The following is a 12,593-nucleotide window of genomic DNA, read 5'->3' as shown; positions in this document are numbered from 1 at the left end:
TTGTCCTTATTCAGTTGAAGGACCAACTCTCCTCTGTCCACATCAATCACAGCTCTTCCTGTGGCTAGAAAGGGTCTTCCAATGATGATGGATTCATCCTCATCCTTCCCAGTATCCAAGATTATGAAATCAGCAGGGATGTAAAGGCCTTCAACCTTTACTAGCACGTCCTCTACTTGTCCATAAGCTTGTTTTCTGGAGTTGTCTGCCATCTCTAATGACATTCTGGCAGCTTGCACCTCAAAGATTCCCAGTTTCTCCATTACAGAGAGTGGCATGAGGTTAATCCCTGACCCAAGGTCGCATAGAGCTTTCTCAAAGGCCATAGTGCCTATGGTACAAGGTATTAAGAACTTTCCAGGATCCTGTTTCTTCTGAGGCAATGTCAGTTGATCCAGATCACTCAATTCATTGATGAGCAAGGGAGGTTCATCTTTCCAAGTCTCATTACCAAATAATTTGGCATTCAGCTTCATGATTGCACCAAGGTACTTGGCAACTTGCTCTTCAGTAACATCCTCATTCTCTTCAGAAGAAGAATATTCATCAGAGCTCATGAATGGCATAAGGAGGTTTAATGGAATCTCTATGGTCTCCAGATGAGCCTCAGAGTCCTTTGGTTCCACAGAGGAAAACTCCTTATTGATCTCTGGACGTCCCAGGAGGTCTTCCTCACTGGGATTCACGTCCTCTCCCTCCCTTACAGGTTCGGGCATGGTAATCAATTCAATGGCCTTGCAATCTCCTTTTGGATTCTCTTCTGTATTGCTTGGGAGAGTACTAGGAGGGGTTTCAATGATCCTTTTACTCAGCTGGCCCACTTGTGCTTCCAAATTTCTAATCGAGGACCTTATTTCATTCATGAAACTTAGAATGGCCTTAGATAGATCAGAGACTATGTTTGCCAAGCTAGATGGGATATGCTCAGAACTCTCTGTCTTTTGCTGAGTGGATGATGGAAAAGGCTTGCTATTGCTAAACCTATTTCTTCCACCATTGTTAAAGCTTTGTTGAGGCTTTTGTTGATCCTTCCATGAGAGATTTGGGTGATTTCTCCATGAGGGATTATAGGTGTTTCCATAGGGTTCACCCATGTAATTCACCTCTGCTATTGCAGAGTTCTCAGGATCATAAGCTTCTTCTTTAGAAGATGCCTCTTGAGTACTGTTGGATGCAGCTTGCATTCCATTCAGACTCTAAGAAATCATATTGACTTGCTGAGTTAATATTTTGTTCTGAGCCAACATGGCATTCAGAGTATCAATTTCAAGAACTCCCTTCTTCTGAGGCATCCCATTACTCACAGGATTCCTCTCTGAAGTGTACATGAACTGGTTATTAGCAACCATGTCAATGAGTTCTTAAGCTTCTGCAGGTGTTTTTTTTAGGTGAATGGATCCACCTGCAGAAGTATCCAGCGACATCTTAGCTAATTCAGACAGACCATTATAGAATATATCCAGGAAGGTCCATTCTGAAAGCATGTCAGAAGGACACTTTTTGGTCAGTTCCTTATATCTCTCCCAAGCTTCATAGAGGGATTCACCTTCCTTCTGTCTGAAGGTTTGGACATCCACTCTAAGCTTACTAAGCTTTTGAGGAGGAAAGAACTTGGCTAAGAAAGCCTTGACCAGCTTATCTCAAGAGTTTAAGCTATCCTTAGGTTGAGAGTCCAAACATACTCTAGCTCTGTCTCTTACAGCAAACGAGAAAAGCATAAGCCTGTAGACCTCGGGATCAACCCCATTGGTCTTAACAGTATCACAGATCTGCAAGAATTCAGTTAAGAACTGAAAGGGATCTTCAGATGGAAGTCCATGAAACTTGCAATTCTGTTGCATCAGAGAAACTAATTGAGGCTTAAGCTCAAAATTGTTTGCTCCAATGGCAGGGATTGAGATGCTTCTTGCATGTAAATTGGAATTTGGTGCAGTAAAGTCACCAAGTATCTTCCTTGCATTATTGTTGTTAGGTTCGTTTTCCATCTCCTTTTCTTGTTCAAAATTTTCAGTAAGGTTGTCTCTGGATTGTTGTAATTTAGCTTCTCTTAGTTTCCTTTCCAGAGTCCTTTCAGGTTCTGGATTAGCTTCAACAAGAATGCCCTTTTCCTTGTTTCTGCTCATATGAAAGAGAAGAGAATAAGAAAAGAAGTGGAATCCTCTATGTTACAGTAAAGAGGTTCTTTATTGTTAGTAGAAGAAGAAAGGGAATAAGAGTGAAGAACAATGGATAATCCAAACACAAGGGTGAGGATAGGAGCAGAGATATGAGATGAGGAGAAGTGTTAGTAAGTAATTAAATAGAAGAAGATGAGAGGGAGGAGTTTTCGAAAATAATTTTTGAAAAGGGGTTGACGATTTTCGAAAATTAAAATAAAATTAAAATTAAAGTTTCAAACAATTTATTAATTAAAAAGAATTTTTGAAAAAGAGGGAGGTATTTTCGAAAGTTAGAGAGGAAGAGTAGTTAGGTGGTTTTGAAAAAGATAAGAAACAAACAAAAAGTCAATTAGTTAGTTGAAAAAGTTTTAAAATTCAATTTTGAAAAGATAAGAAGATAAGAAGTTAGAAAAGATATTTTAAAATCAAATTTTTGAAAAAGATATGATTTAAAAGATATTTTTGAAAAGATATGATTTTAAAAGATATAATTTTAGAAATATATAATTGAAATTAGTTTTGAAAAAGATTTGAATTTTTAAAATCATAATTAATGACTTGACTCACAAGAAATCACAAGATATGATTCTAGAACTTAAAGTTTGAATCTTTCTTAACAAGGAAGTAACAAACTCGAAATTTTTTGAATCAAAACATTAATTGATGATGTGATTTTCGTAAATATGATATAAAAATAAGAAAAAGATTTATAAAATATTTTGAAAAAGATTTTTAAAATTTTCGAAAATAATAAAAAAATGGAAAAGATATGATTTTTGAAAAAGATTTTGAAAAGATAAGATTTTTTTTAAAACAGATAAGATATTTTTTTATTTTTGAATTTTTAATGATGAGAGAGAAAAACATGAAAAAAGACTCAATGCATGAAAGTTATGAATCAAAACACATGATGCATGCAAGAACACTATGAATGCTAAGATGAACACCAAGAACACTTTGAAGATCATGATGAACATCAAGAACTTATTTTTGAAGAATTTTCAAGAAAAGAAAAACATGCAAGACACCAAACTTAGAAATCTTTCATGTTTAGACACTATGAATGCAAGAATGCATATGAAAAACACCATACAACACAAAATAATGCAATATGAAGATCAAACAAGAAAGTTCATCAAGAACAACTTGAAGATCATGATGAATGCAGTGCATGAATGTAATTTTCGAAAAATGCAAGATGAATATGCAATTGACACCAAACTTAAAACATGACACAAGACTCAAACAAGAAACATAAAAATATTTTTGATTTTTTTATTTTAAAATTTTTTTGGCATTTTCAAATTAACTTGCCTCTATGCTGATAGTTTGGAAGCCTCAGTCCAAAAGAATTTAGACTAGAATTCATTCTTAAAAATTCTGAAGAACATAAATTAATTTAAAAATTTTTGAAAATACTTTTTTTTCGAAAATTAGAAAAATAAAATCAAAAACTTGAAATTAAAATAAAGTTACCTAATCTGAGCAACAAGATGAACTATCAGTTGTCCAAACTCGAACAATCCCCGGCAACGGCGCCAAAAACTTGGTGTGTGAAATCGTGATAGTTCCTTCCTTAGTAACGGCGCTAAAAACTAATTACGCACGTTCATGTTCTTAATTCTGTTTCACAACTTCGTATAACTAACCAGCAAGTGCACTGGGTCGTCCAAGTAATAAACCTTGTAAATCTCAGTCAGGCGGATTAAACTAATTTTATGAATTGATAAGTAAAAGATAAATAAAATATAAAATAGGATAGTGGTACTTATGTAATTCATTGGTGAGAATTTCAGATAAGCGTATAGAGATGCTTTCGTCCCTCTGAACCTCTGCTTTCCTGCTGTCTTCATCCAATCATTCCTACTCCTTTCCATGGCAAGCTGTATGTAGGGCATCACCGTTGTCAATGGCTACATCCCATCCTCTCAGTGAAAAAGGTCCAAATGCTTTGTTACGGCACGACTAATCATCTGTCGGTTCTCGATCATACTGGAATAGGATCCATTGATCCTTTTGCGTCTGTCACTACGCCCAGCACTCGCGAGTTTTAAGCTCGTCACAGCCATCCCTTCCCAGATCCTACTCAGAATACCACAGACAAGGTTTAGACTTTCTGGATCTCAGGAATGGCCATCCATGGGTTCTAACTTATACCACGAAGACTCTAATATCTCGGACTCGGTCCCCTGTATTAGATATCCAAGAGATATCCATCCAATCTAAGGTAGAACGAAAGTGGTTGTCAGGCACGCGTTCATAAGTGAGAATGATGATGACTGTCATGATCATCACATCCATCATATTGAAGTGCGAATGAATATCTTAGAAGCGGAATAAGCTGAATTAAATAGAAAAACAGTAGTACTTTGCATTAATCTTTGAGGAACAGCAGAGCTCCACACCTTAATCTATGGTGTGTAGAAACTCTACCGTTGAAAATACATCAGTGATGAAGGTTCAGGCATAGCTGAATGGCCAGCCCTCACAAAAGTCTAAGATAGCATAAAACTGATCAAAGACCTCTAAATACAATAGTAAAAAGTCCTATTTATACTAATCTAGTTACTAGGGTTTACAGAGATAAGTAAATGATGCAGAAATCCACTTCTGGGCCCACTTGGTGTGTGCTTGGGCTGAGCATTGAGCTTTACACGTGTAGAGGTCTTTCTTGGAGTTGAATGCCAGTTTGTAACCTGTTTCTGGCGTTTAACTCCTCTTTGCAACCTGTTTCTGGCGTTTGACTCCAGAATGCAGCATGGAACTGGCGTTCAACGCCAGTTTACGTCATCTATCCTTAATCAAAGTATAAACTATTATTTATTGCTGGAAAGCCCTGGATGTCTACTTTCCAAAGCAATTGAGAGCGTGCCATTTGGAGTTTTGTAACTCCAGAAAATCCATTTTGAGTGTAGAGAGGTCAGAATACAACAGCATCTGCGGTCCTTCTTCAACCTCCGAATCTGATTTTTGCTCAAGTCCCTCAATTTCAGCCAGAAAATACCTGAAATCACAGAAAAACACACAAACTCATAGTAAAGTCTAGAAATGTGAATTTAAATTAAAAACTAATAAAAATATACTAAAAACTAACTAAATCATACTAAAAACAATGTCAAAAGGCGTATAAATTATCCACTCATCACTAGGCCAACGCCAACATTCACTCTTTGAATGCTAGTTGAGAGCACCAAAGCTCCCACTAAGAGAGCGCTACGTTAACTCTTTTCACTTTTTTGTGACCCACCAAAATAAAAGCAAGGCGCGACACTCGCCAATGAAGGAGCCAAGGTTCAAACCATGCACACAAGGGAAGCAAAGTAGCGCTACGTTGCTTAACCTCACTGAGCGCTACTTTGGCCTGACAAAATTGCTAGCAAATGAAGCCAGCAAGGTTCGAAAGTGGAGACCAACTCAAGCATGTAGCACTACGTTCAAATCATTCACTGAGCACTACTTTGGTACAAGGCTTGGTTCAAAGGCTTGACACTAAGCAAGGGAGCGCTACGTTTTCTTACTTAACCGAGCGCTCCACTGGAGCTAGCCTTGGTCCATTTTTCAATCAAATGCCGTCTTGGATCCACTTCTTCACCAATTTGAAAAAGCCCACTCTAAATTCTGAAAATCAAAAAAATAGAAAGTGTCTAAATAGGAGTTAATTTGATTTGTAGAGGACTTTTTTTTTGATTTAGTTTTACCTTTAGCTCAATTGAGTTTTCATTTTGAGTTTAGCTTTGAATTTGGAAAATTGGGATTGAGATCGGAGTTTTCTTTCTGATTGTTCTTGCTTCGACAACTTCTACTTTCTATTTTGAATTTTGGATTGAGATTGAAGAAATTCTGTTTCAATTCTTGATCTGAAATTCATATTTGTTCTTCTTCTACATAATTCTGGGAATTAAGGAATTGGATCTAATTTCATTCGCTGTTTTCATTTTCATTTCTTCTGTATTTTCTTTTCTGCTTGATCAAGGGTGTAATTGAGATCTAGATCTGTGTTCTAATCTCATTTCTCCTCTTAGATCTTCATTTTTCTTATATATTTCATAATTGAGCTAAGTTTTCTTTTTGTTTACTTTTTCAAGTAATTTTTCATTTCTATTTAGATCTTCTGAAGATTCATTTCATCTTCTACTTCTCTGAATGATTGCACTTTACATTTTCCTGTTAAATTCTCAACCCCAGCACCCAAATCCCTTTTACTCTTCAAGCAATTTACATTTTTCAGCAATTTAGATTCAGTCATTTAGTTTTCTTGCACTTTAAGCTTCAGCCATTTACATTTCTTGCAATCTAAGTTTCAGTCATTTACATTACTTACACTTTAAGCTTCAACTTAATTTTACATTTTCTGCACTTAAGATTCTATCAATTTTCCCTCTCCCTTTTATTTTCATACAATTTATCTTCTGCTATTCAAGTGTCACTCAAATCATCAACTGTTTGCTTAACAAAACTAACCATCTAACTAAAATTGCTCAATCCATCAATCCCTGTGGGATCAACCTCACTCATGTGAGTAATTACTACTTGATGCGGCTTGGTACACTTGCCAGTGAGTTTTGTGTGGAATCGTTTTTCCACCCATCAAAGAGGATCTCTGTTCTTCCCCTTATCAGAGATTCGATGTGTAAGGTAAACCAACAGTAGAAATATAACATTCCCTTTCCATCGATGATCACCAGATTAGTAGCTCTATCTGGTGTAGAGAGACACCCAATAGACCGGACGTCTCTCTACATTTGTAAGCAGCTATTTCTGCCATACGGTGATTATGACGGGCCGCCTCAAAAGAAGAGGAAGACCACTGAGCCTCCATCAGCAGCAGCAGAGCCTTCAGCACCTCCTACAGCACCTGCACCCACACCCCGACCCCAGACACCATATGAGTTGTGCCGGGAGATCCTTCAGGCCATCCACTGATCCAAATGCCATAACACTCGCCGCTTCCAATGGATAGTGGCGACGTTTGAGGGTAGAGACCCTGGGCCACCTCCTCCAGATACACCAAAGATCCTAAGCCGAGGAGCCTGCATCTGAGGAGCCAGCAGCTGAAGCTGGCCAGGCAGTCCAGACACCTGAGCGGAGACCAGCGAAGCCCACGGTTGAGGAGGTAGTAGTTCAGAGAGCTGAGGAGCATAGAGATGAGGAGCCCACAGTTGAAGAACCGGTAGCTGAGACTACCCCAGTGACATCCGAAGCCCTCATTGTTTATTAGTGTCATCATCACCCACCACCATTTGATGGTGGAGTTTCTCATAGTTGATTCTCCCCCAATTGATTATTTTGAGCACTGAGAACAGTGCATGACTTAAGTGTGGGGGAGGATCTACGACATTTTGGGTGTAAACATTCTCTCCTGAACACTCTCACTTAGTTATTTTTAGTTTTATTATGCTTTTGTAGATATTGACAGTACTTTACTTTTTGCTACTGTTTAGTACTTTGATATATATATATATATTAGCTTGCATCTAGTTATCCTTGGTATTGCATTTTAATTATGATATATATATGTTTTAAGCTTGTTTGCTGGTATATAGTATAGATATGGATTGTGATTGGATGATGTGATTAGCTTATGCCTAGCTCATTTTGATCCTAATTGTTCATGTTACTTTTTGCTTGTTGAAAATTAGGAAAAGAACTAGGAAATTTTGAAAAATTTTGCATCCATCACATCATACATACATATAGGAAATAAATTTGGGTGAAAAACAACAAGAACTTTTCAAGAATTTTGGGCTTTCTATCGAATTGATTGAGAAAATTGTTTTCAAACTTGCTTGAATGATTTTTTTTTGGAACATAGAAGAGTAAAGAACAATTACCTTGTGAGTTTTTGGGCTATATTGAGTGGTTACACATTTTAACCACTAATTTTGTTCATTGTGTGATATATCTCTTCTATGATTGTAATCTTGGTTTTGCTTAATTCTTTATTTCCAATGATTGATGTTTTGAATTGTATTGAGCATGATTGAGGCCATCTTTGTTTGAAAGCTTACTTTTCCCATATAGCCTACCCTTTGCATTTACCATTGTTAAACCCTTTTGAGCCTTAATTGACCCCATTGTTTGTAATATCACCACATTACAACCTTAAGCGAAAACGATGTCTTACCTTGGATTGTATCCTTGATTAGCTTAGGTTGGAGAAGTGTGTTTCATCTAAGTGTGGGGAAAATTTTGGAAAACATTGGTAATGAATGAAAATATTTAATTTGGGTATTTCATTGAAAGTTTTGGAAAATGGGTGCACTCATGCATGAGCTACTAGAACCATATGCATTTTACTTTAAAAAAAAAAAGCATCATCACCATAAAGAAGGGGTGACGATTGGATTCCTGCTAGTAAAGAATTTTATAAAAATAATCACGTTGTAGGTATGGCTTCTAAACCAACAAAGAATCCTTTCGTACAAAAACTTTGGTTGTCACAAGTAACAAAACCCAATAAAATTTATAACCAAAGTATTCAAATCTCGGGTCGTCTCTCAAGGAATTGCAGGGAAGTATGAATTATTATTAGTTATGGAAAAAGGTATGTTTTTGGGTTTTTAAAATAAGGAACAAGAAAATAAATTAATAATTAGAAAAGCTCTTGGCAATGTATGAGAACTGGAAATCCCATCCTAGTTATCCTTATCAAGTGTGATGAGAATTATTTATTGCTCCCACTTAGATAACCCTTACTAAATAAAGGAAAGTCAAGTGGACTAATCAACTTAATTCCTCAAGTCCTAGTCAACTCCTATGGAAAGACTAGCTTTAGAGGGATCCAAATTAATCAGCAAATTCCAATTTTCAATCAACCGCTGAGTTTGACAACTCAAGTGTCACCAATCACTCAACCAAAGCCAAAAGGGAAGAAAATATACTCGAATAAAAATACCTTGACAAGGAGAAGATTAATTGGAAGCATCAATAACATAAACTAAAGGAAGCAATCATAAATCTGAAATACCTCAAATTATATTAAATAAAGATATCAATTCTGACATGGGAAAGTTCATAAATCAAATTGGGAAAGTGAATAAACCAAGTGATAAAGTAAATACCTCTAATCTGTGTTTTCTGGGCCTGGATTCGGGCCGAAAAGGGCCCAGAAATCGCTGGGGGCGACTTCTGCAATTTTCTGCACGTGGCGTCCGTCACGCGTGCGCATGGGTCACGCGTGTGCGTCATTTGGAGATTTTTCTTGCCACGCGTACGCGTCAGTCATGCGTCTGCGTCATTTGTACTCTGCGCCAGGCACGCATCCGCGTCGCCCATGCGTGCGCGTCGCTGCCATTTTCTTCAAAACTCCCTTTTGTGCGTTCCTTCCATTTTTGCATGTTTTCTTTCTGTCCTCTAAGCCATTCTTGCCCTATGAAGCCTAAAATTACTTAACACATAGATCACGACATCGAATGGTAAGAAAGGATAATTAAAATTAATATTTTTAAGGCATAGGAAACATGTTTTCACATATATCATGGAATAAGGAAGGAATTGTAAAACCATGCAAATCTTATGAATAAGTGGGTGAAGAATTGATAAAAATACTCAATTGAGCATAAGATAAATCATAAAATAGTGGTTTATCAAGGGGATGAAAGTTATCCCGAAGAAAAGAAAAAAATGAATAAGAAATGCATATGTGATGTGAATGATAAGCCATACATGAGTGTTTGTGAAAAAGAATTGATGGAATGTTAGGATTGCATTTTGTTTGATTTGATTGATATAGGTTGATGTGGATGACTTAAACTAATCAAGGATTCAACCATTTTAGTCCACTTAACCATATCTATCCTTCCTTAACCCTAACCCCATTACAACCATATGAAGTCCTAATGATAATTGCTTTCATGCATCACTTGTTGATTGTTAGATGAAAAGCAAAACCTTGAAAGCATGATCAGAAGGGACTTGAGTGATTAAACCCCTAAACACTGAGTGACTATAGTGTATACACACCTAGTGAGGGTTCAATTACTCGACCCTATGTTACCATGCTTCTTATCATGTATTCTTGCAAGTTGCTTCACTTTGATGAGTTTAATCAATTCTTTACATTTTGGATGCATTGAATTATCTCCTTGCTTAGCCCTATTTGTCCATACTTGCTTGAAAACTTGATTGTTTGCTTTCACCAATTTCATATAGATACTATAGATAGATATATAGATATAGATAGTATATAATATACTTGCATGCATATAGGTAATTGCATTTAATAAGTTGATTCCCCCTTTGATCATTCTCCTTGTTAGTTTAGCATGAGGACATGCTATTGTTTAAGTATAGGGGAATTGATGAGTCCATATTTTGATGGTATATTTTGACTCAATTTGGATGGATTCTAGCACATGAACTCACACTTAAGCACCAAAATAGCATACTTTTGTGTTTAACCCCTAATTTAATTCTAAATATGAAAACATGCATTTTAATACTTAGATTAGTGATTTTTAATTCCACTTTTATGTCATTCGATACCGTGATATGGTTTGTGAGTGATTTCAAGCCTTAGAGGCAAGAATGGATCGTCAAAAGTGGAAGAAAGCATGTACAAGGGAGAAAACATGAAGAAAACAAGGAAAAAGAACACACAGTGAAGTGTGCGTGCACACAAGCGAGGATTTCCACGTGTGCATGCGCACAAGCACCTGTGTGTACACACAAGTCAATTTTCAGCCGAGTGTGCGGACGCACACGTCTGTGCGTCCGCACAGGTCCCTGCACGTGATTGCATTAATGAAACACGTGCTGCGCGAATTTAGAGGCCTGAGGCTCATTTTTAGAAGGCTGAAATGCTGTTTTGGAGTGCTATATAAAGGAGAATTCAACACTTATCAAGAGGGGGGGCATTGAAGCACAATTTTACATAGTTTTTGATAGTAATAGGAGTAGGAGTAGTGTAGAGTAGAGAGCTCTCCTAGGGTTTATCAATTTCCATTGTAGCATTTTATAGCAAGCTTTGATTTTGGATATTTACTTCTTAAATTGTAAGTACTCTCAATTTCCTCTTTAATTAAAGTACTTTTACTTTCATTTTCTTTTGGATCAAGTTACTTTGTTCATATTGCAATTTTGTGTTTCTTGAAGTTTTAATTAATGAATTTTATGTTTCATGCTTTCTTTATATTTGATTGCTTGTTTATGTTTGGTTTTGTTAATAGTTGGTTATAGTCTTCCCTTTTACTTTGCAATTTTCCATGTTTTACTTTTATGCACACAAGGTTTTTGTGAAAATGCCAACTCTAGATTTTGAGTAGATTTTCCTACCTTGGCTTGTGGTTTGAGTTCCTAAGATACTAGAGTCATAATGTCCGACATTTAGTAGTAATTCTTGTGTAGTTACTTGACTCTTGTTTCTATTGACGCTAGCCTTTTATCAACTAGTTTGGTAAGTTGGTTGGGACTTATGGATTAAGGTCAATTATGCTTGCTTGACTTACTCCTCGATGGTTGGGTTGACTAGGCGAGATTGACTCATCATAATTACCATAGTTGTGATTATGGTGATGATAGAATTCCTTGGATCCTCATTCCCAAGTCAAGGCTCTTTATTGCATTCCTTGAATTTTCACTAGTTTTGATCTCATTTTCTCTTTACTTTCATTAATTACAATTTTGATCATTCCTTAGTTCTTTTATTTCTTAGTTCTTTTAATCTTTTGTTCTTTGATTGCAAAACCATTTTGTCCCCTTAACAACCGAAAGCGTAACATTTCATTTGCATTCCTAGGGAGAACGACCCGAAGTTTCATTACTCTCGGTTAAATTGAATTAGAAATTGTAAACTTTGATCGAGCATTACTTGTTGGTTGAGGACTATACTTGCAACGAGGTTATTTCTCCTTAACCGAGAAGGAATTTTTAACCGACGGTTTTGCTCGCATCAGTTGTATGTATGTCTGATTGTGTAGTAGCTCACTAATAATGAATAAAAGGGTAGACTGTCCCCCTTTTAGTGAAAACTAGGTTGCTATCTATGAATCTTAGCAAATAAAAGTCCTTGGATGAAAGAAAAATAAATAAAAAGAAAGAAAAAGAAAAGCCAAGAGTGGCAACAAAAACAGAAGAAAGCAAAGAATAAGGCTAGACACCAATAGCTTGGACCTTAGGACATATGCATGTGGTGTCTTTGTACTAGGATCTGCTTGGATGATTAGATTCTATGGAGTGCTTTAACACTTGGTAACTTCGGTTAACTAACCCGAGATTATCAACCAAAAGTCCATTATCAAGAGCAACCTAGTTACAAGGCATTTAGTAACCCAAAGAGGTGCTGGGCACCAATGTCTTAAGAAGAATTGTGAGCCAAGTGTCTGTAGTGAATATGTGCTGAGTGCAAATAAGCTAAGACGCTGCTACAACACATGACACTGAGCTGCTAGAATCAAAGAATAAGTTCATAGAAGAAGAAAATAAAGCAAAACAATT

The 12,593-nt window shown here is 36.5% G+C and overlaps 1 non-coding gene across 1 annotated transcript; it reads left to right on the top strand.

Annotated features, from left to right (window-relative positions):
- The first annotated feature begins 1,478 nt into the window (after positions 1 to 1,478).
- LOC148577569 (small nucleolar RNA R71) lies at positions 1,479 to 1,586 on the top strand. The gene has a single exon (XR_015904565.1). It is a non-coding gene; the product is annotated as a small nucleolar RNA R71 (small nucleolar RNA).
- The last annotated feature ends 11,007 nt before the right edge of the window (positions 1,587 to 12,593 follow it).

This window comes from Arachis ipaensis, chromosome B1 (genome assembly GCF_059453495.1).
Source record: "Arachis ipaensis isolate K30076 ecotype BB chromosome B1, ASM5945349v1, whole genome shotgun sequence".
In the NCBI taxonomy this organism is placed as follows: Eukaryota; Viridiplantae; Streptophyta; class Magnoliopsida; order Fabales; family Fabaceae; genus Arachis; species Arachis ipaensis.
Note: the sequence above shows the minus strand (reverse complement) of the source record. Positions and strands in the feature narration are given on the sequence as shown.